Source organism: Salvelinus fontinalis, chromosome 19 (assembly GCF_029448725.1).
Source record: "Salvelinus fontinalis isolate EN_2023a chromosome 19, ASM2944872v1, whole genome shotgun sequence".
NCBI classification, from domain to species: domain Eukaryota; kingdom Metazoa; phylum Chordata; class Actinopteri; order Salmoniformes; family Salmonidae; genus Salvelinus; species Salvelinus fontinalis.
In genome coordinates, this window is record NC_074683.1 from 716,129 (window position 1) to 741,573 (window position 25,445).

At 42.4% G+C, this 25,445-nt stretch overlaps 1 protein-coding gene across 1 annotated transcript in view; it reads right to left on the reverse strand.

Annotated features, from left to right (window-relative positions):
• Positions 1 to 24,576, reverse strand: part of LOC129816104 (beta-galactoside alpha-2,6-sialyltransferase 2-like) — a 41,879-nt gene extending 17,303 nt beyond the window's left edge. Inside the window, exon 1 of the mRNA XM_055870243.1 lies at positions 24,199 to 24,576. The gene's annotated coding sequence lies outside the window, so the exon portion shown is untranslated. The remainder of the gene's footprint in view (positions 1 to 24,198) is intronic.
• Between the last annotated feature and the right edge of the window lie 869 nt (positions 24,577 to 25,445).

Below are 25,445 nucleotides of genomic sequence, written 5' to 3' on the forward strand. Positions count from 1 at the left end.
GACAGGCCGTCCCCAGGTGGTAAGGGTAGGTAACACCACATCCGCCACGCTGATCCTCAACACGGAGGCCCCTCAGTGGTGCATGCTCAGTCCCCTCCTGTACTCCCTGTTCACTCATGACTGCACAGCCAGGCACGACTCCAACGCCATCATTAAGTTTGCTGATGACAAAACAGTGGTAGGCCTGATCACCGACAAGACAGCCTATAAGGAGGTCAGAGACCTGACCGTGTGGTGCAAGGACAACAACCTCTCCCTCAACGTGATCAAGACAAAGGAGATGATTGTGGACTATGGGAAAAGGAGGACCGAGCACGCCCCCATTCTCATCGACAGGGCTGCAGTGGAACAGGTTGAGAGCTTCAAGTTCCTTGGCGTCCATATCACCAACAAACTGACAAGGTCCAAGCACACCAAGACAGTTGTGAAGAGGGCACGACAAAACCTATTCCTCCTCAAGAGACTGAAAAGATTTGTCATTGGTCCTCAGATCCTCAAAAGGTTCTACAGCTGCACCATCGAGAGCATCCTGGTGGGTTGCATCACTGCCTGGTATGGCAACTACTCGGCCTCTGACCGCAAGGCACTAGAGGGTAGTGCGTACGGCCCAGTACATCACAGGGGCCAAGCTTCCTGCCATCCAGGACCTCTATACCAGGCGGTGTCAGAGGAAGACCCTAGTCGTAGACTGTTCTCTCTGCTACAGCACGGCAGGTGGTACCGGAGCGCCAAGTCTAGGTCCAAGAGGCTTCTAAACAGCATCTACCCCTAAGACATAAGACTCCTGAACATCTAAACAAATGGCTACCCAGACTATTTGCATTGCCCCCCTCCCTTTTACGCTGCTGCTACTCTCCGTTTATTATCTATGCATAGTCACTCTAACGACATGTACATATTACCTCAATTACCTCGACTAACCGGTGCCTCCGCACATTGATTCTGAACCGGTACCCTCTGTATATAGCCTCGCTATTGAAATTTAACTGCTGCACTCTGTTACTTTTCCCAAACCAGAAACCATGGATTGATGGCAGCATTCGCGCGAAACTGAAAGCACGAACCACTGCTTTTAACCAGGGCAAGGTGACCAGAAACATGACCGAATACAAACAGTGTAGCTATTCCCTCCGCAAGGCAATCAAACAAGCTAAGCGTCAGTATAGAGACAAAGTAGAGTTGTAATTCAACGGCTCAGACACAAGAGGTATGTGGCAGGGTCTACAGACAATCACGGATTACAAAAAGAAAACCAGCCCCGTCGCGGACCAGGATGTCTTGCTCCCAGACAGAATAAATAACTTCTTTCGTCGCTTTGAGGACAATACAGTGCCACTGACACAGCCCGCTACCAAAACCTGCGGACTTTCCTTCACTGCAGCCGACGTGAGTAAAACATTTAAACGTTTTAACCGTCGCAAGGCTGCAGGCCCAGACGGCATCCCCAGCCGCGTCCTCAGAGCATGCGCAGACCAGCTGGCTGGTGTGTTTACGGACATATTCAATCAAACCTTATCCCAGTCTGCTGTTCCCACATGCTTCAAGAGGGCCACCATTGTTCCTGTTCCCAAGAAAGCTAAGGTAACTGAGCTAAACGACTACCCCCCGTAGCACTCACTTCCGTCATCATGAAGTGCTTTGAGAGACTAGTCAAGGACCATATCACCTCCACCCTACCTGACACCCTAGACCCACTCCAATTTGCTTACCGCCCCAATAGGTCCACAGACGACGCAATCGCAACCACACTGCACACTGCCCTAACCCATCTGGACAAGAGGAATACCTATGTGAGAATGCTGTTCATCAACTACAGCTCAGCATTTAACACCATAGTACCTTCCAAACTCGTCATCAAGCTCGAGACCCTGGGTCTCGACCCCGCCCTGTGCAACTGGGTACTGAAGTTCCTGACGGGCTGCCCCCAGGTGGTGAGGGTAGGTAACAACATCTCCACCCCGCTGATCCTAAACACTGGGGCCCCACAAGGGTGTGTTCTGAGCCCTCTCCTGTACTCCCTGTTCACCCACGACTGCGAGGCCATGCGCGCCTCCAACTCAATCATCAAGTTTGCGGACGACACTACAGTGGTAGGCTTGATTACCAACAACGACGAGACGGCCTACAGGGAGGAGGTGAGGGCCCTCGGAGTGTGGTGTCAGGAAAATAACCTCACACTCAACGTCAACAAAACAAAGGAGATGATTGTGGACTTCAGGAAACAGCAGAGGGAGCACCCCCCTATCCACATCGACGGGACAGTAGTGGAGAGGGTAGTAAGTTTTAAGTTCCTCGGCGTACACATCACTGACAAACTGAATTGGTCCACCCACACAGACAGCGTTGTGAAGAAGGCGCAGCCTCAGGAGGCTGAAGAAATCCGGCTTGTCACCAAAAGCACACAAACTTCTACAGATGCACAATCGAGAGCATCCTGTCGGGCTGTATCACCACCTGGTACGGCAACTGCTCCGCCCACAACCGTAAGGCTCTCCAGAGCGTAGTGAGGTCTGCACAACGCATCACTGGGGACAAACTACCTGCCCTCCAGGACACCTACACCACCCGACGTCACAGGAAGGCCATAAAGATCATCAAGGACAACAACCACCCGAGCCACTGCCTGTTCACCCCGCTATCATCCAGAAGGCGAGGTCAGTACAGGTGCATCAAAGCAGGGACCTCAAGGGATCTCAAGGCCATCAGACTGTTAAACAGCCACCACTAACATTGAGTGGCTGCTGCCAACATACTGACTCAACTCCAGCTCACTTTAATAATGGAAATTGATCAAAAATGTATCACTAGCCACTTTAAACAATGCCACTTAATATAATGTATATGTATATACTGTACTCGATACTATCTACTGCATCTTGCCTATGCCGTTCTGTACCATCACTCATTCATATATCTTTATGTACATATTCTTTATCCCTTTACACTTGTGTGTATAAGGTAGTAGTCGTGGAATTGTTAGGTTAGATTACTCGTTGGTTATTACTGCATTGTCGGAACTAGAAGCACAAGCATTTCGCTACACTCGCATTAACATCTGCTAACCATGTGTATGTGACAAATAAAATGTGATTTCTTATTTTTTATAGGTATTTTTCTTAACTACATTGTAAGGGTTTTTAAGCATTCCACTGTAAGATTGTATTCCTGTTGTACTCGGTGCATGTGACAAATAAAATGCATTTTGTTTTGTTTTCAGCACTTATTTCCATGACTGATTTCCATGACTGTCTCTTTTTTGTACCTCTGCAGCAGAAATATGGTGAGCAATATGTTTGGAACATCGAATCGCAACACATAGAATCATGAGAATCGCACTACATATCGTATTGGGAACTAGTATCGTGATAATATTGTATTGGGGAAGTCCCTGGCAATTCCCAACCCTAACAAATACAGGGGCTGGATGCGTAGCACAGCCACTATTAGAAGAAGTGGACTGAGTCAACTCACAGGGACACTTCCCCCTGACAACTATATGCCATTCTCATTGTCCTCATGAGGGCCATTTGGGAGTAATGACCACAGGAAGGAAGACCTTCCCTCGACACTCTGAGGGACCAGTATCTATCAGGTGACCTCACCCAGGGGGGTGGATGTGGTGGCACTATTCAATCTAAACCAATAACAGGGTTTACGGCTGATGAGGGAAAAAAAAAAGAATTGTATGTTTCAAATAGAACGTTGTTTTGTTGATTAAGTTGAATTAATCAAATTCTGCAGCCTTGCAGGGCAAGACTTCTAAGAATTAGTCTTAGCCTGGAAGGGCAGAAACCCAGCAAACTATTTTGATGACTATGGCCCTCAATGAGTGACCACTAATCACAAGACAAGAGACAGTTAATTACATAAAAGGGGTTTAGGCTGGGGCAACCTCTAATAGCCCGAGGTGAAGTGCACACACACACACACACACACACACACACACAATGTTCCAGCAAGAGGTAAACAACTCAAATCCTGTTAACATCACAGTAGGAATGTGACAAATGGACAATTGTTCTTAACGTTTAAACAGCCATTTTTGTTTTAATTAAAAAAAAAAAAATCGGTTTTCCGTTAAAACTATAAGAAAATAATACAACTCCAGTCAATTCACAATGCAGAATAATGGTCATATTACATATGCATGCCCGCTAGGGCCAGGCAGTGAAGTTCTCTCCCGCCACCCTTTACACACAAAATAATGCAGTACAGTAACATGTCGATAATTGATAACAAAAAAGTGTCCCATCAGAAGTGTCTGCACCTTTTCGGCAGTAGAATTGTGCTACGGCATATAATGATATATTGTTTCCCTGACAACAATAAACATGTTGTTTATGCTGTTTTTTTATGGAAGGGTAGCTAGATGTGCTTTCTTTCTACTAAATGTCTTGGTAAGTCACGATATTTAACTAACTTTAAAGTTAGTTAAGAGTAGACTGCGTGCAGACAGCAGGAAGGCTAGGATCTCATGGCGCTACAGAGGGTTGTACGGACAGCCCATCACTGGGGCCGAGCTCCCTGCCATCCAGGACCTGTATATCAGGCGGTGTAAAAAGAATGCCTGAAATCGTGAAAGACCCCAACCACCCAAGCCATAGACTATTTTCTCTGTTGTAGCACAGCAAGAGGTACCGGTGCATCAAGTCTGACACTAACAGGATCTTGAACAGCTTCTATCCCCAAGCAATATGACTGATGAATAACTTACAAAATAGCTACATGGACAGAGTTTACTTGTATCTTTACTGACCCTTTATTTCAATATTTGCTCTGTCTCTAAGCACTCTGTCACTCCAACAAAACACTCTCTCCATCATTTGCTCACTCACACATAATATGTACATACGTTTTTACTGACTCTACACAGCTGCAAGCTGCTGCTACTCTGTTTATCTCATATCCTGTAGCCTAGTCACCTTACACCTATACATATCTACCTATCTCTGCACATGTAAATATGGTATTGGAACTGACTTTTAAAATATTTCCTGTATATAGTATGCTTACTTTGTGTATTTCATATCTTATTCCTTGTGTTTTTTTAAAATATTAATACATTATTGATTATTGCATTGTAGGGTTTTGAGTTTGCAAGAAAGGCATTTCACTGTATTTGCCATTGCCGAGGCGCTTTCAAGGGGCCACATACCAACATATCTGAAAAGGGTCATAAATACAGGCTATAGTGGGAGCCTACTGTAATTTAATATTAGGAGACAAAAACACCCCCACCCACTCAGCAATTAAGAGTAGCCTACCTGTGCTCGCAAGACTGGCCCGAAGATACCTTTATCCCAGAGACATCATCCCATTAATAGCCTAAACTAGGATAGTCTACACACAACAGACCGAAGACTGAACACACACTCTCCTCATTAGCAAAGAGAAAGTGCAGGCAGTCCAGCGCGAGGGCGAGAGAGCAGGGGCAGGCAGAACCGTGCACATATGTCTTAATTGTCTTGCATGCCTCGCAAATTCCCCAATGTAGCCTAAAGTTTGCCTCTCCTCTCTGGTTTTATTTCAATTACACAACTTTATAGCCATATAGTCTTGTTAGGCTATAAACACAGAAAATAAGGCTTTGTGTTAGCTGCACTGCGATTTTAAATTTTAAAACAGTTTTTCGATTAGGGATTTTTTTTAAGGTTAAGGATCCCAACTTCACTTAATCATTCACACCCCTCCACCACAGGCTTTCAAATGTGTTAGGTAGGGCCGGGACTATACCAGTATTACGATACTTCTTAGTATTGAAACAAAACAAAGTGGATTTAACTTCTTTAGGAAAACAGATCTAACGTTGGAAACAAACATGTTGTAATCCAGAGTCACATGTATTTATTTTCAAACTATAGAACACAATATTTTACAAACAGCAGGTTTTTGCTAGGCAGTATACCATATTTTACTATATACCGGTATTGATGCAGGGACCGGTTTGGGTTTTTACTTTACCTTCTATTCCGGTAATTGAATGTTTGGTTTGTTAAATGTGATACGCCGTGTGTAATGTAAATTGTTATAGTTTACTTCGCTACTTGATTCATCTCTCTCCGTGCCACTTTCCTAGGTACTGTCACTCAAGGAGCGCATTTGATGTTCCTCAACTAACATGCTGACCAGACCGGACACGTCGCGTGCACGAGCGTCGCAAAATAAATTTAGAAACCCATGTTATTCAATTATTGCACCCACACTGCTTGCGCGCGCCAACGAGCGTCTGCGACACCAAGGGCTAAAATAGATGTCGTTCCTATTTCTGACGCAGATCGCGCTGCAAGTCCTGCCTCTCCCATCTCCTCATTGGTTTATAGAAGCAGGTATCCACGTGTCATCTCCTCATTGGTTTATAGAAGCAGGTACCCACATGCCATCTCCTCATTGGTTATACCCACGTGGGTGATCAAAAGACGAAAACTGTTTTGCCGGTAGTTGTGGTAATACAATGAAAGTTTAGATGCGATCACCATATAATTTAAACGATGAAAAAGCCTGGAAGGAGGAGAGATGACTAGAAACGATTCGGTTGGCCGTTTTATATGTGGATTAATTGTCGGAGTAGAGATCCTGTGCATTTCAGGTAAAATAACAACTCAATGTTTATATCCCAGGACAAATTAGCTAGCAACAGCAAGCTAGCTAAACAGGACAAATTAACGTTAGCTAGCAAGTGCAAGCTAACTAGCTAAAATACCATACATGTTTAATGCTTTTCGACCTGTCCCCAAATTAATTTCATTGGTTCAGAGTTTGTTTTGATATTTTAACCTGCGTGTTGTGATCGCGTTTGGTGTGGGGGGACAAAATACATTTATGCACGCGCGCAGCCGGTTTGGGCAAGGTGTTAGAGACACTTGCGTTCAGTCTGCATGGTCAATGCAGCACATGCAACAATGTTCATGACAACAATGTTGTTTTCACTTTGCTTCTAAATATAAACACTATTAGTTTGTGTTTCTTACATCAGCAAACAGCTAGTTTATCTTTCTTAGCAAGTTGCCCTAAATCTTGTGAGATGCTAATTGTTAGAAGCTAATGCTAATAGCTAGCTAGATAGTAAATGTAGAGTAAGAGCAAACGTAGCTAGCTAATGCAGCCTGATAATACCAGTGATGGTGTAGACCAAAATCAGCATGTTGTTAATGCAACAGTATCTTCTAAATCAAAGAAGAATATGCAAAACAAGAATATGTTAGCTACATGAAGTTGCTAAGAGAAAACATGCAATGTAGCCAAAGCTTTAGGGTCCCCTAGGGAACACTTGTCAACACTTTAGTTCTTACCCTGTCACAATAACTCCTCCCTGGCATTTTAATTTGTTGTCATCTCAAACACTGTATTCAAAATGCCCACTATTCTAACTATAGAATTAGAATAGTCATTGTATTTCCATGATTCCAACAGTTATGCTCTAATTAGCAAGTCAAATCGCAATTGTAACATTCGGTTAAAAATAAGTCCTAGATTATTTGCCTATATAGTGCAGCCCTACGTGGCAGTGTGGAAATTCAATTGAGCAGTGGTGTAAAGTACTTAAGCAAAAATACTTTAAAGTACTACTTAAATTGTTTTTATGGCATCTGTACTTTATTTTTGATAACTTTTACTTCACTACATTCCTAAAAGAAAATACTGTACTTTTTACTCCATGCATTTTCCCTGACACCCTAAAAGTACATTTTGAATGATTAGCAGGACAGGAAAATGGTCAAATTCACACACGTGTCAAGAGAGTATTGGCATGTGCCCCTGGCTATCCATAAAATGGTGCCATTTGGTTTGCTTAATATAAGCAATTTGAAATGATTTATACTTTTGATACTTCAGTACATTTTATCAATTACATTTACTTTTGATACATAAGTATATTTGTATATTTATATCCAAATACTTTTAGACTTTTACTCAAGTAGTATTTTACTGGGTGACTTTTACTTTAGTAATTTTCTAGTAACATATCTTTACTTTTACTCAAGTATGACAATTGGGTACTTTTTCCACCACTGCAATTGAGTGCAGGAAATGCAGAAATGATAAAAGTGATGAAATTTGTTTTGGTTGAAGTTCAACTGAACACATCTAAAACAAATTCGAATGGAGAATGACTCATTGAAATTACTTAGAATGTACGTGTTGCCACAGGAGAGGAGAGGGGGGGGGGGGGGCAGTTTTATGACACCTCACGCCAAACGTAAATTCTTAAGCAGCAGAGAACCCTCTCCTGCTCTTCAGTGCCAACCAAAGGAATGCCTTTGTCCTCCAGGTAACTTGTGCCTCAAACTATAACATCCAAAAAAGTTAATTGGAACAATATTTCTAAGATAGGAATGTTAAGAATGGTCAGTGGGGAGCTAAAGAATAACCATGTCATATCGCTTTTCATTTTGTGATGTTATTAAAAACTCTATGAACCAAATACTGTAACTTAGGAAGGAAACCCCCTTCGGCTGTTAAGTTTCCATCCAATCAAATAAAAATGTTATTGGTCACATACACGTGTTTAACAGATGTTATTGCGGGTGTAGTGAAATGCTTGTGCTTCTAGCTTCGACAGTGCAGTAATATCGAACAAGTAATATCTAAAAGTTTCACAACATATACCCAAAATACACGTAATCTAAGTAAGGAATGGATTAAGAATATCTATACATATGTCAGAGGCATTGGACTAAGATACAGTGGCATAGTATGGAGTACAGTATATACACATGAGATGGGTGATGCAAAATGTACAAACAATTAAAGTGACTAAGACATCGTAGAATAGTATAGAGTACAGTTCACACATATGAGATGAGTAATGCAAGATACAGAGACATTATTAAAGTGGCTAGTGTTTAATTTCCTTAACCTTTTCTCAATAGGGGGTGCTGTTTGCACTTTGTAATAATTTCGTTCCCAAATTAAACTGCCTCGTACTCAATTCTTGCTCGTACAATATGCATATTATTATTACTATTGGATAGAAAACACTCTAGTTTCTAAAACCGTTTGAATTATATCTGTGAGTAAAACAGAACTCGAGTTGGAGCAATTTTCCTATGAGGAAGTGAGAAATCTGAAATCTGCAGGCTGTTCTGAGGTCGGTTTATTAATTTGCATGTCTTCTATTGGTTGAGATGCACTGCATACGCCTTCCCTGGATGTCAGCAAATAGTGAGAATTGAAATGGAGTTGCTAGACAAATCTGAGGCCTTATAAATGGGCTGGCAACGTGGGGTCCTCTCTTTCTTCCCTTTGCCATGACGCAAGACAGACCTCAGGATGGCGTTCTAGAATGCTCCCGTTATAGCCCTTAGATATATCCGGCTCTGATTTTATTCAATATAGGTGTTAAAGACATCATAATGTTGTTATTTTAAACCGAGTTATATCAGTTTATATCAGTATATTGCGATTTTCGGGTATTTATTTGTGCTGCGTTCTAGGGAGTCGGGCACGTCTGGCCCACATGGCTAATGTTTACTGCTAATTCCAACGTTGAAGGCGACAATCTACAACCGAGCAACAATTCTTTTGGAAAAAGGACAACTTGCCCAAGATTCTGATGGGAGTTCATCAAAAAGTAAGAACTATTTATGATGTTAATTCGTTGTTCTGTTGAAAAATGTAAAACTCATATTCCGCCATTAATTTCGGTGCGGTCTCGCATTAACGCACGCTGTATGTCGTAGTAACGTTAATTTTAAAAATCTAACACAGCGATTGCATTAAGAACTAATGTATCTTTCATTTGCTGTCCAACCTGTATTTTTTTGTCAAGTTTAAATTTAGTTACTGATTAGATTAGGTGCCTCTCCCAAGATTTCTCCCTACATATTGTTGGCAGCTTGGCTACTATTCTCATTGTATAACCACGATGTGTGCCGCTAAATATGCACATTTTCGAACAAACTCTATATGTATTGTGTAATATGATGTTATAGGACTGTCATCTGAAGAAGTTTGAGAAGGTTAGTGAAAAAATTAATATCTTTTGCTGGTTTATTCGTTATCGCTATTGTTGGCTTGAATCAATGCTGTTGTGTGGTTGGCTATTGTAGTAAGCTAATATATAATGCTATATTGTGTTTTCGCTGTAAAACACTTAAAAAATCTGAAATATTGGCTGGATTCACAAGATCTTTGTCTTTCATTTGCTGTACGCTGTGTATTTTTCATAAATGTTTTATGAGTATTTAGGTAATTCACGTTGGTCTCTGTAGTTATTCTAGTTGCTTTGGTGAGAGTTGTGATGGTGGCTGCAATGGTAAACTATGATTTATACCTGAAATATGCACATTTTTCTAACAAAACATATGCTATACAATAAATATGTCATCTGATGAAGTTGTTTCTTGGTTAGTGGCTATTTATATCTTTATTTGGTCGAAATTGTGATAGCTACCTATGCAGGAAAAAAATGGTGGGGAAAAAAAGTTGTGTCTTTTGCTATCGTGGTTAGCTAATAGATTTACATATTGTGTCTTCCCTGTAAAACATTTAAAAAATCAGAAATGATGGCTGGATTCACAAGATGTGTATCTTTCATCTGGTGTCTTGGACTTGTGATTTAATGATATTTAGATGCTAGTATTTACTTGTAACGCTATGCTAGGCTATGCTAGTCAGCTTTTTTACTGATGGGGGTGCTCCCGGATCCGGGATTGTGTGCAAGTAGAAGTACAACAATTAAAGTGACTAAGACATTGTAGAATAGTATAGAGTACAGTTCACACATATGAGATGAGTCATGCAAGATACAGAGACATTATTAAAGTGGCTAGTGTTTAATTTCCTTAACTGGCCAGAGATTCCTAAACTATGTCTATAGGCAGCAGCCTCTGATGTGCTGGAGATGGCTGTTTAACTGTCAGTGGTGTAGTATAGAATACAATACATATGAAATGAGTGATGAAATATGCAAACAATTTTAAAAAGTGACTAAGATACTGTAGAATAATGTGGAGTGCAGTTTATACATATGAGATGAGTAATGCTAGACACGGAACATTGTTAAAGTGGCTAGTGATCTATTTCTAAAAGTGGCCAGTGATTCCTAATCTATGTCTATAGGCAGACGCCTCTGATGTGCTAGTGATGGCTATTTAACAGTCTGATGGCCTTGAGATGGAAGCTGTTTTTCAGTCTCTCGATCCCAGCTTTGATGCATCTGTACTTCTGGATGATAGTGGGGTGAACAGGCAGTGGGTGGTTGATGTCCTTGATGATCTTTTTGGCCTTCCTATGGCATCGGCTGCTGTAGGTATCCAGGAGGGCAGGTAGTTTACCCCCGGTAATGCGTTGGGCAGTCCGCAAAAACCTCTGGAGAGCCCTGAGGTTGTGGGCAGTGCAGTTGCCATACCAGATGGTGATACAGCCCGACAGGATGCTCTCGATTGTGCATCTGTAAAAGTTTGTGAGAGTTTTAGGTGATTAGCCAAATTTCTTCAGCCTCTTGAGGTTGAAGAGGCGCTATTGTGCCTTCTTCACCACACTGTCTGTGTGGGTGGACCATTTCAGTTTGTCAGTGATGTGTACTCCGAGGAACTTGAAGCTTTCCACCTTCTCCACTGCAGTCCCATCGATGTGGATAGGGGGGTGCTCCCTCTGCTGTTTCCTGAGGTCCACGATCATCTCCATAGTTTAGTTGACGTTGAGTGAGAGGTTATTTTCCTGGCACCACACTCCCAGAACCCTCACCTTCCTGTAGGCTGTCTCATCAATGTTGGTAATCAAGCCTACTACCGTTGTGTCGTCTGCAAACTTGATTTAGTTTGAGGCGTGCTTGGCAACGCAGTCATGGGAGAACAGGGAGTACAGGAGGGGGCTGAGCACGCACCCTTGTAGGGCCACAGTGTTGAGGATCAGCGAAGTGGAGGTGTTGTTTCCTACCTTCACCACCAGGGGGCGACCCATCAGAAAGTCCAGGACAGAGTTGCACAGGGCGGGGTTCAGACCCAGGGCCTCGAGCTTGATGATGAGCTTGGAGGGTACTATGGTGTTGAATTCTGAGCTGTAGTCAATGAACAGCTTCTTACATAGGTATGCCTCTTGCCCAGATGGGAGAGGGCAGTGTGGTGGCGATTGCATCGTCTGTGGATCTATTGGGGTGGTAAGCAAATTGAAGTGGATCTAGGGTGGAGGTGATATGATCCTTGACTAGTCTCTCAAAGCAATTCATGATGACAGAGGTGAGTGCTACGGGGCGATAGTCATTTAGTCTGAATAAGAGCGTCTTCTAAATGACCTAAATGTAAATGTTAAATTACCTTTACTTTTAGGTACATGGACAATGGTGGAAGCATGTGAGGACAACAGACTGGGAGAGTGAGAGAATATATCGGTGAACACACCAGCCAGCTGGTCTGCGCATGCTCTGAGGACGCGGCTAGGGATACCATCTGGTCCGGCAGCGTTGCGAGGGTTAACACGCTTACATGTCTTACTCACGTCGGCCACGAAGAAGGAGAGCCCAATATGATGTTAATAGAATATAAAGAACAATGAAACTATTTGTTATGATAGGAATGTGATTTTAGTTAACGAGATCATAGTTTTCATGTCCCTTGCACATTAACTAAGCCACACCCCGAATGAGGTCAGAAGAGCGGGTCTGTGATGGAATCGCCCTTTTCGACCAGAGTGCTTAAAAGGACTCGCTAAGAACTAACATGCTGTTGGTGCATTGGGGGTGGGGAATGGAATAAATCTGTTATTTTTCTTGGGGGGGGGGACCGTGGGAGGGGTCTCAGGTGGTTGAGGTACAGCTATTGGGGAAGAGGGGGGGGGGGGTCTTGGAGTGTTCAGTTTCCTGTCTGGGTTGGCGTCCCCCCTTGGGTTGTCCCGTGGCGGAGATCTTTGTGGGCTATACCCGGCATTGTCTCAGGATGGTAAGTTGGTGGTTGAAGATATCCCTCTAGTGGTGTGGGGGCTGTGCTTTGGCAAAGTGGGTGGGGTTATATCCTGCCTGTTTGGCCCTGTCCGGGGGTATCATCGGATGGGGTCACAGTGTCTCCTGACCCCTCCTGTCTTAGCCTCCAGTATTATGCTGCAGTAGTTTGTGTCGGGGGGCTAGGGTCAGTCTGTTATCTCTGGAGTACTTCTCCTGTCTTATCCGGTGTCCTGTGTGAATTTAAGTATGCTCTCTCTAATTCTCTCTTTTTCGGAGGACCTGAGCCCTAGGACCATGCCTCAAGACTACCTGGCATGATGACTCCTTGCTGTCCCCAGTCCACCTGACCTTGCTGCTGCTCCAGTTTCAACTGTTCTGCCTGCGGCTATGGAACCCTGACCTGTTCACCGGACGTGCTACCTCTCCCAGACCTGCTGTTTTCAACTCTCTAGAGACAGCAGGAGCGGTAGAGATACTCTTAATGATCGGCTATGAAAAGCCAACTGACATTTACTCCTGAAGTGCTGACTTGTTGCATCCTCGACAACTACTGTGATTATTATTATTTGACCATGCTTGTCACTTATGAACATCTTGGCCATGTTCTTTTATAATCTCCACCCAGCACAGCCAGAAGAGGACTGGCCACCACTCATTGCCTGGTTCCTCTCTAGGTTTTGGCCTTTCTAGGGAGTTTTTCCTAGCCACCGTGCTTCTACACCTGCATTGCTTGCTGTTTGGGGTTTTAGGCTGGTTTTCTGTACAGCACTTTGAGATATCAACTGATGTAAGAAGGGTTATATAAATTGATTTGATTCGATTTTTTGGTCTGGAGGGAGACCTGCCAATGTGCCCTTGAGCAGAGCCTTGACCCTGGATGCTTCTGTGTGTCGCTCTGAATGGGAGTCTATTGGATGACTGGTGGGGTGTAGTTGTCGAGCGGCTTCACTGCAAGTATAATGTATGTTTTGGATATTCAATAAAGAAAAAATATATATATATAAAAATATATATATATAATTAACATGCAGACCAGCAGTGGTGAAGCATGAGCTAAACGTTACAAATGGTTGGAAACTCTGAAACTCAACAAGAGCTGAAGATAAACTCACTAGACCAAAACATTGACAGTCTGCAGCTGTGCATGTAAAGGGATCTGGAACATTGACTATCTACCCCAGAAAGGAAGGAGAAGATCCCATCTCAGACAATCATTGGTGCATCTGAAGATCTGTTCTGAAGAAACACTTCACTCCAAGCCAAAACTACTAAGGACATTGTGACCTATGGTGGACAATCAGAGCCTTACACCCACGAGCCATTCTCCATAGAATGATCGATTGGTTTCAACAGAAAGACGACGAACAAAGACATCCAACTTACACATAAATACATTGCATTTCTTACCCAAACGGACAGCAGTTCATGTGCAAGGTATAGGATTAATGTGAGAACAGTCCTAGAATGTATCCACGATAAAATGTCCCTTTATCTCCTTCCATTGTGTATCTAGCCATCATATCTAGTCAGTTCACTAGGGACTTTTGTCTCATGTAATTGTGTATCATTATTTAGTTAGTGATTAAATAAATAATTAATTCAGTTTGTGTAGAATTGAATATTTCAGAAAAGGCTGGGGTTCTTACGGATTCAAAAAGTCTGCGACGTTCAAAATGAGACTGATATGAGGTAATGATTAATAAGGGACTTATCGATATATGACAGCTCCCGAATTAAACTCGATAACTCGTTAAACAACTTCTTCCGTGGTGCCCCCAACAATGAGTTAATTGTTACACACACAATATATATAAATTGGGTAACAATTAAAACAGTTTGTTGATTCGATAAATAACAGTCATCACATTAAATCAAAGTCACGACACAGGGGATGAGAGAGGCAGAGAGGGGAGGATTATGATAGGGTACTGTATTGTGATGTGCTGTGCTGTGCTGAATATCATAGTATCATGTCCTTCTGTAGTTATACCAGGGAGGAAAGGGGGTTGATTGTGAGTAGCGGAGGTTCCTCAGAAGAGGAAGGGGAGGACCATCCTTATTGAATTAAAAAAAATATACACTGCTCAAAAAAATAAAAGGGAACACTTAAACAACACAATGTAACTCCAAGTCAATCACACTTCTGTGAAATCAAACTGTCCACTTAGGAAGCAACACTGATTGACAATAAATTTCACATGCTGTTGTGCAAATGGAATAGACAAAAGGTGGAAATTATAGGCAATTAGCAAGACACCCCCAAAATAGGAGTGATTCTGCAGGTGGTGACCACAGACCACTTCTCAGTTCCTATGCTTCCTGGCTGATGTTTTGGTCACTTTTGAATGCTGGCGGTGCTCTCACTCTAGTGGTAGCATGAGACGGAGTCTACAACCCACACAAGTGGCTCAGGTAGTGCAGTTCACCCAGGATGGCACATCAATGCGAGCTGTGGCAAAAAGGTTTGCTGTGTCTGTCAGCGTAGTGTCCAGAGCATGGAGGCGCTACCAGGAGACAGGCCAGTACATCAGGAGATCATTGTTCCCTTTATTTTTTTGAGCAGTGTATATAACAAAAGTGATATTTTTTTTCTTGATAAAACCATACTAAATATAATTACATCAACAAATGATTTATTAAAAACACACTTTTGCCTCAACATTAGGTCTACAGTAGCCTCAACAGCACTCTGTAGGCTAGCACCATGGTGTAGCCGGCGGACAGCTAGCTTCTGTCCTCCTCTGGGTACATTGACATCAATACAAAATCTTGAAGGCTCATGGTTATCACCCCCTTTCGTAGACTTACAAAGTAATTATGACAACTTCCGGAGGACATCCTCCAAGCTATCAGAGCTCTTGCAGCATGAACTGACACAATCAAATCAAAAAGATCAGAGAATGAATCTAAACTCAGCAAAAAAAGAGCCCTTGTCAGGACCCTGTCTTTCAAAGATAATTCACAAAAATCCAAATAACTTCACAGATCTTAATTGTAAAGGGTTTAAACACTGTTTCCCATGCTTGTTCAATGAACCATAAACAATTAATGAACATGCACCTGTGGAACAGTCGTTAAGACACTAACAGCTTACAGACGGTAGGCAATTAAGGTGAGTTATGAAAACTTAGGACACTAAAGAGGCCTTTCTCTGACTCTGAAAAACACAAAAAGAAAGATGCCCAGGGTCCCTGCTCATCTGTGTGAACGTGCCATAGGCATGCTGCAAGGAATTATGAGGACTGCAGATGTGGCCAGTGCAATAAATTGCAATGTCCGTACTGTGAGATGCCTAACACAGCACTACAGGGAGACAAGACAGACAGCTGATCGTCCTGACCTGACCCTCCAGCATGACAATGCCACCAGCCATACTGCTTGTCCTGGGCGCAATACAGGAATGTCAGTGTTCTGCCATGGCCAGCGAAGAGCCCGGATCTTAATCCCATTGAGCTTGTCTGGAACCTGTAGAATCGGAGGGTGAGGGCTAGGGCCATTCCCCCCAGAAATGTCCGGGGACTTGCAGGTGTCTTGGTGGAAGAGTGGGGTAACATCTCACAGCGAGAACTGGCCAATCTGGTGCAGTCCATGAGGAGGAGATGCACTGCAGTACTTAATGCAGCAGGCGGCCACACCAGATACTGACTGTTACTTTTGATTTTGACCCCCTCCCTTTGTTCAGGGACACAATATTCAATTTCTGTAAGGCACATGTCTATGGAGCTTTTTCAGTTTATGTCTCAGTTGTTGAATCTTATGTTCATACAAATATTTACACACGTTACGTTTGCTGAAAATAAACGTTGTTGACAGTGAGAGGAAGTTTCTTTTTTTGCTGAGTTTAGTACTGAAAGCAAAAGCTACAGCTAGCTAGCACTGTAGTGCATAAAATGTGGTGAGTAGTTGACTCAAAAAGGGAGAGAAAGACAATAGTTGAAGTTTTGAACAAATTAATTTCTTCCAAAATTAAGGAGAAGCGAGCGATTGGGTGAGCAATATACATACACACACATATATATACACACATACATAAATATTTTACATTCAAACAGAGAGGGATGCTATGTGAGCAAGCTGGCTATCCAACACGAACTCATCCAAGTCAAGATAAGCTTTTGGTTTTATTAATTTATTGCCACCGGGGCCCACCTGTGTAACTGCTAAACCGCTTTGACTGTACACTGTACGGGATGATTGTAGCTAGCGGGTTTACTAACGCATTAGTTCTAGTAGCTATGTTTACTATGACAACAATGTAGGATGTGTGTAGCAGTTATAGCCGTCATTATATAAAGGTTTGGCTTGGAAAGGTTTTTTCGCCTGGTCACAGACAGCTGATGTGTTGTGCACTGAAGTCCACATGCGAGGCAAAAGGTGAGAGGAAGAGACCGTGTAGATAGTTGCGGGAAGGAATTATATATACAACGAGCAAAGTGATCATGCTGTTTTTATGTGGCTGCTATGAAAGTGAACTGTTTGTGTGTGATCAGAGGTGTATTCATTCCGCCGATTCTGTTGAAAAACTTTTCTTAAAAACGAAACGGGGATAAAAACAATACCCGAATTTGTCCAATAGAAATTCACATTTGCAACTGTTGGACTAACAATTACTCCCTAGATTAGGTAGATGCAGGCAAGAGTGTGCAGCGTAATTGAAAGTGTCACTGTTGCAGTTCTTGGTGTGTTCGGGCTTTCCACATCCCTAAAGGGAGCGTTATTTCCCTATTCGAAAAGTATCATGAATTGTTGTCAGATATCTGGATATGAGAAATGTTTTTTTTTAACTGAGCACTGCTGCGTGAGGGAAAGAGGCTGGCGCTCTATTGTTGCAGCTGAGGGAGAAAGAGAGAGATGCAGCCAAGGCAGCTCAGCTACAGCCAAGACTTGAAGCAGCGACAATGTTATTTAGCATCCCATTTAATAAAATTATTATAATTGTTGTGCCTGTTTTGAGTAGCTTAGAAAAGTTAGGCCGAATTTGGCCGGCGGGTGATTTTATTTGGCCCTTCAAGTTTTCTGAGCAAAAAATATATATTTTATTAAATGTTTTATTGTTGGATATAAAAGACTAAAAACACCAGCAAATCAGCTCCAAGTGATTTTAAATGTTGAAAATCTGTTCCAAAGTATTTCCACACGTAATAAAGGCGTCACTACAGACCCGGGTTCGATCCCAGGCTGTGTCACAGCCGGCCGTAACACCCATGAGGTGGCGCACAATTGGCCCAGCGTTGTCCGCGTTAGGGGAGGGTTTGGCCAGCCGGGATTTCCTTGCCCCATTGCGGTCTAGCGACTCCTTGTTGCGGGCCGGGCGCTTGCAAGCTGACTTTGGTCGTCAGCTGGATGATATTTCCTCCGACACATTGGTGTGGCTGGCTTCCGGGTTAAGCGAGCAGTGTCAAGAAGCAATGTGGCTTGGCAGGCTCGTGTTTCAGAGGAAGCATGGCTCTTGACCGTCGCCTCTCCCGAGTCTGTAGGGGAGTTGCAGCGATGGGAGAAGACTAACTACAAATTGGATATCAAGAAAAAAGTTGAATCAAGGCTGGATTTAGTTGATGATCTCTGTTGTGCGTAATTTAATTCACAAAAAAAGCATTTTTAGTGTTAAAATAGGCCTATAATTTTGTTTAGGCCTAATGCCGTTCTGATATTTGAATAACCGTGCACATCCCTTCCGTTCACCCCCATAAATAGCCAGCCGCAGAGAGAAAGAAGTGCAAGCTGGCATGGTGCCATAATGAGCAAGAAATATGTGCTGAAACACTAATGCAGATGTTCTGTTGTGGAGATCACAGCCATCAGGGGAGCTGTGTGTGTGTGTAGCATCCATCAGCATCACGTTTGAAATGTAGATTTGTGCGAGAGAGACTGTAGGAAGAAAGAGTGGTCCTCTACCTCACCTCTCCCAGATTACAGAGAGAGAAGAGAGAAAGACAGTCAGTGAGCAAGACCGAGAGGGTAAATTCATTTGAATTCACTCACTTTTGACCATCCACCACCCACCTCTTCAGAGGACCAAAATAAACTTTGTTTTTACATATTTTTGTTTTGTTGTTAAATGTACATTGGTACACACATTACATTGTTTTTTACAGTAGTTACAAGAATAAAGTCATTTGATATAAATCGTGTTTTCAGTCATAACTATTATAGAACATGAGCTTTTAAACCCACCCCTCAGCTACTCTCAGTCCATCCCACCTAGATGTGGCCAGAAAGGGACTTTTTGGACCTGAATGCCAAAACATTAAAGAGATAAGTGCTAAAAGTTGACCCATTTTGCATACCACACCATACCATAAAACATCCATGTCTTCATCACAGGAAAAGATAAGCAGTTGAGTTTGATATAATTTAAAAGCTTACAAAGAGGGCCAAACTATTTGGTGATTTCTTGAAAAAAACAAAAACGTTTAAGGTAAAAAATTGTGTACGCTCTGATGTTTTTGAATCACCAAATAGTTTGACCCTGTTTGTAAGCTTTTAAATTATATAAATCCCAACCATTCATCTTTTTCAGTGATGAAGACAGATGTTTCATGGTATGGTGGGGGTAACTTTATCTATTGAATGTTTTGGCATTCAGGTCCAAAACGTTACTTTCTGAGCACAATGATAATGGGCAAATATGTACAGAAGGTTTTGTTCAAATCAAAAAGGGGTGCTCTCAAAAAGTGATTGAATTCAAATGGATTTACCCAGGAGGAAAGCTTGAGAAATGGTCTACTGACACGCTCTACTCCATGTACCAGATGAATGTATAAATACACATTTTGCACATTCTGTAAGTGACTGATCGCACAGCTCCATCTCTCACACACAATCCACTCACTCTCTCTGGGGGCACTGAATAGCTGTGGAGCCCACATGATAAAATACACCCAAGAGTGGATGGAAAAAAATACACTCCTATAAACAACCCACAAATACGCACACCACTGTTACAATTCCAGAAACCCACAAACACACATACCACTGTTATAATTCAACAAACAAACACACACACGTTGTAATTCATCAGCAATACACATCACACACCCCTGTAGAGCGGGCGGAGATCGGGGTGCCTTGTGAGAATTCGTTGGCAAGTGGGTAGCCTCGGCCATCTGTTCTATTGGCCAACGTGCAGTCACTGGAGAATAAACTGGATGAGCTACATTCGAGACTATCCTACCAATGGGACATTAAAAATCTAATATCTTATGTTTTACAGGGTCGTGGCTGAACGACGACATGGATAATATACAGTTGGCTGTGTTTTCCGTGCATCGACAGGACAGAACAGCTGCATCCGGTAAGACGAGGGGTGGTGGTGTGTGTCTATTTGTCAATAACAGCTGGTGCGCAATGTCAAAAATTAAGGACGTCTCGAGGTATTGCTCGCCTGAGGTAGAGTACCTCATGATAAGCTGTAGACCACCTGGACAAAAGGAACACCTATGTGAGAATGCTGTTCATTGACTACAGCTCAGCGTTGAACACCATAGTGCCCACAAAGCTCATCACTAAGCTAAGGACCCTGGGACTAAACACCTCCCTCTGCAACTGGATCCTGGACTTCCTGGTGGGCCGCCACCAGGTGGTAAGGGTAGACAAAAATACATCTGCCAAGCTGATCCTCAATGCGGGGGCCCTTCAGGGGTGCATGCTTAGTCCGCTTCTGTACTCCCTATTCACCTACGACCGCGTTGCCAAGCACAACTCCAACACCATCATTAAGTTTGCTGATAACACATCAGTGGTAGGCCTGATCACCAACAATGATGAGACAGCCTATAGGGAGGTGGTCAGAAAACTGGCAGTGTGGTGCCAGGACAACAACTTCTCCCTCAACATGAGCAAGACAAAAGGAGCTGATCGTGGATTACAGGAAAAGGAGGGCCGAACACGCCCCCATTCACACAGACAGGGCTGTAGTGGAGCGGGTCGAAAGTTAACCTTCTTGATGTCCACATGCCCAACAAACTATCATGGTCCAAACACACCAAGACAGTCGTGAAGAGGGCACAACACCTTTTCCCACTCAGGAGACAGAAAAGATTTGGCATGGGTCCCCAGATCCTCAAAAAGTTCTACAGCTGCACCATCGAGAGCATCCTGACCGGTTGCATCATCACTTGGTATAACAACTGCTCGGTATCCGACCGCAAGGTGCTACAGAGGGTAGTGCCTACGGCCCAGTACGTCACAGGGGCAAAGCTTCCTGCCATCCAGGACCTATATACTAGGCAATGTCAGAGGAAGGCCCCCAAAAAATGGTAAAATACTCCAGTCATCCAAGTCATAGTCTGTCCTCTCTGCTACCGCATGGCAATTGGTGCCAGAGCACTAAGTCTAGGTCCAAAAGGCTTCTTAACAGCTTCTATCCCGAAGCCATAAGACTGAACAATTCATCAAATGGCCACCCGGACTATATACTTTTAAAAAACTTTATTTTTACACAGCTGCTACTCGCTATTTATTATCTATGCAGTCTATGTACAAATTACCTCGACTAACCTGTACCCCTGCACATTGACTCGGTACTGATACCCCCTGTATATAGCCTCATTATTCATATTTTATTGTGTTACTTTTATTTTACACTTTAGTTTATTTAGTAAATATTTTCTTAACCAACAATGGAGTTCAAGAAATGGAGTTAAGGGCTTGTAAGTAAGCATTTCACGGTAAGGTCTACACCTGTGGTATTCGGGCGCATGTGATAAATCCAATTTTATTTGTTCAACCATAAACTGTCCAGCTGTACAATAACTAGGCTGGGAATTGCCATGGACCTTATGATACAATATTATCATGACACTTAAATCTAATCAACATTTATTGGTAGCGTATACAGTTTAGCAGATGTTATAACAGGTGCAACAAAATGCTTATTTTACTAGCAATGCAGTAAAATGTCAGACAAGTATACAAATAATTATACCCCAAAAATATATCTTGAAATGTCGTAATGAATCCAATTCAGCCAAATAGCACTGTAACAGTAATCCAAATGCAATCTATAGGTATATACACCAGATGAATTTTAACAAGATATGCTAAGAATGATATGTACAGCAGTAGATATATTAGTGAGCCATGTCAAGAATCCAGTATGTAAATAAGTAAATACAGTGTGTATAAACAGTGAAACTAAAATACAATGCACAGTAGTAGAAATAATAGAATGAGCTTTGTCGAGAATACAGCATTTAAACACACAGTACAAAACCCCATGACAAAATGGAAAGAATTGCAGGAATTTAGCTTCCGGACCAAAGTCCAGAATATACATATATATGTACTGTATGTGAATGGTGTGTATAGACAGTATGGACAGTATATAAATAGAAAAGGTGTGTACAGCAGTAGTTATATAGCACGGCTAGAATACAGCATATACATATAAAGTAGGTAAAACAGTATGTAAACATTAACAAAGTTGGCTTTTCAGGTGCCGATATGATTTGTATAACGATGATGTATGTATCACGATGCTATATGTATTGCGATCGGATAATGCGATTTATTTGTGATTCAATGTCCAAACATATAGCACATTGTTATGTCACCTGCAGAGCGACAAGAGAGCCATGAGAAAACAAAAGTATCAATATATCGTCAACAATAATATTGTGATACTCAACTGTATCGATTTTTTACCCCATCACTACAAAGAACACACTACCGCCACCAGGTAGCAGAGTGCCCTCAATCAGTTGTTAAAGCCCTCTTTGGTTCACGTTCCCCGTGCTGCAAAGGGACATGATTTCATAAGTCTGTGAGAATGTGACACTTTGTTTTGGTTTGTGGGTTTTATACTACTTACTGTGATTGTATCCTTCAAACATCACATTTGAAATGTAGTTTGTTCAAGGACTGTATGCTGCAGAATATCTTACACAAAAGGTGCGTTTTGCTCTTTCCTCCCTCCCTTTCCCTCAGATGATTCTTGGTTTTTATTTGTTAGGCGATGGAGTAAAAAGATCTCTGTTCTGAGGCAAACCTAGACCCATCTGTAGATCCCAGACAAAGCAACGAGGAATCTGACCACTTCAAAGACTACACACTCACTCCCAAATCCCAACCTATCGGGCTAATTGCCAAGATTCTTCATCCTTGGCACTTGTGTTCTTTCCGTTTCTTATAATTTCTCTCAAATGGCATAATTACCGGTATTTCCGTTCAATTTGTCTAATGCAAAGGCTATTGGGACCGTATCACTGTTGGGTTGGATTCAAACTGCTGCTTAAGTCAATAATGATGCGATCTAAATGGTCTTAAATCAGACATCTCCTGGCACAGACAGTGTGGTTCACAGGGCGGGCATGAGCTTCCACCAACAGCCTGCCAAAGGACTGGTATGGCCGCTGTGTTTAATGTAATTGACCGAATCACCCGTTGAGGAGATGTATTAGTTAACCAGGGCCAAATAAAGTATCTTATGGTTTGTGATACAACTACTACTACTAGTTAAGAATAAGAGGTGTGCAGGCAGAAGTATGTGAAGAAAGACACTTTGTAAACTTTTCTATGGCAGGTTTGTTTGAATTGCAGCCTGACCCTGCCTCTACATCTCCGTCTGTTCTCTCTCTCTCTCTTCCTTTTAACTGTTCGTAGTTGAATGGAGGCCAGGCCGCCTCAAATCTCACATGGACACAAGGTCCTCCGCAATCAAACGTTCTTCGTATGCCACAGACAGGGTTTCACAACACAAACAGAACTGTTGTTCGTTTGTGGAACTTGTGGTCTAATAGTTTAAACAGCAGATTATTGTCTCATTTCACGAGCTACTGCGTAAAACTCAAAGGAATGCGTAAAACACAGGAAGGCATAATGCAGTTGGACTGATGTGAACAAGCAAATATGTCCATTAATGATTCCCTACAACGTAGGCTTTCGCTTACATGTGTGGCTTGGCTACAATGTTGCCGCACGAGGTACAGCTAGGTTGTTTTATGATACCAACTAGGTTGTACGCTTCTAAATGTATCAAGGAGTAGGCTAGTGATGATGATAGGATACAATAGTATACGGGTGCAGTAGGCTAGGCTATCGTTCTTTCATCATTCTGACTGTGCAAAGATTAAACCATTCGCGTAAACCGTTCAGGCTACTCATTTACTATGGAATATTCTTCCCTAATTGTTTTGATACATTAATTCCAAAAATATATATAATCGCTGGCTGATTCTCATTGTAGCCACATCTCCTTCTGCCCAGTGACTGCTCGTCGTTACACTCACTGTATGTAACCGCGGGCTATAAGCACAAAGTGCTCTGAAGCGTGAAGAGCAATTGCCTGCAAATCCAGCAGGGCGCTAACAAAGCCTTACCTAAGAAATGTGCCCGTCTTCATTGTTTTCGGGAAAGGTACTGTCCGTTTTCTCCTCCAGTTAACCGAGCTGCACGCCGCTGTTTCAAATCCGATGCATGAATACTGCACATTTGTTGCCTGGCTACCCAGACTCCTTACTCCGGCCAAACGCTACGCTACGCCACGCCCACGGACGAGGGAAAAAACTATTTAGCGAACGACAGAGCAGCATAATATTTCAGTTTGAGTCGTCAGGCTAGCACATTCGGTCTTTTTTTGTCTGTCACATTGTCCTTTTATCAATTAGATTTGCCCACCTCCTGTGTCTAATCTCGCCTGCTTTTGCAAAAGGTCAAAGTTAATCGAGGAGAGTCGGCAAGGAGCGTGAACTTGGATGGAAATGGCTTGCTTGAAATGAGACGGCCCTGCTCCACTCAAGCGTCATTAGGCAAATTACGTTTACATAGGGGTGGATCCGAAAATAAATGTGTAAAGTGCTCAAAACAAATTGTTAGCTGTGCAAGACATTGTATAGATAAAATAATACGCATCATATTGTTTTTAAACGTGTGCATGTTTTTGTCCTTTGACAAAACAAAAGCTGATTCAAAGGTGGTGTGGTAGATTTCAAAACTCTTTCAGTTAGGATACACATGGGACTTTTATCCTTTGATGTTTTGGGGAAACCAATAAGTGGTCGAGCAGTGTGTCAATTCATTAGTAGGCCTCTCCTCGATATACACCTTTCATCGAGGATACTCGTGTATCATCACAGAATATCTTTTACATCTGCCACACCCCCTATGTTACTTACTGTTTTATCTATAAAATGTCTTGCACAACTAACTTTCTTTGTTTTGAGCACTTTACACATTTATTTTGCGATCCACCCCTGTAAACGTTTGCCTAATGACACACAAGTGGAGAAGGACCATCTCGTTTCAAGCAAGCGCATTTCCATCCACGTTCACTCTCCTCGGCATGTCTCCTCAATTAACTTTGACCTTTTTCAAAAGGAGGCGAGAGAGGACGGAGCGAGGACGCAGAAGGTGAGCAAATCTAATTGATAAAAGGCCAAGAGTATCCTCCATGAAAGGTGGCTATCGAGAAGAGGAGAACACTCTTCTGTTTGCCTACTAACAAATTGACACATTCCTCGACCAATCAACCATATTAAATGATATAATGTGAGCTAAACATAAAAATAAAGTACTAATGTTTACTAGCCCCACTACAACTACAGCAAAAATAATTAAATATATGTAA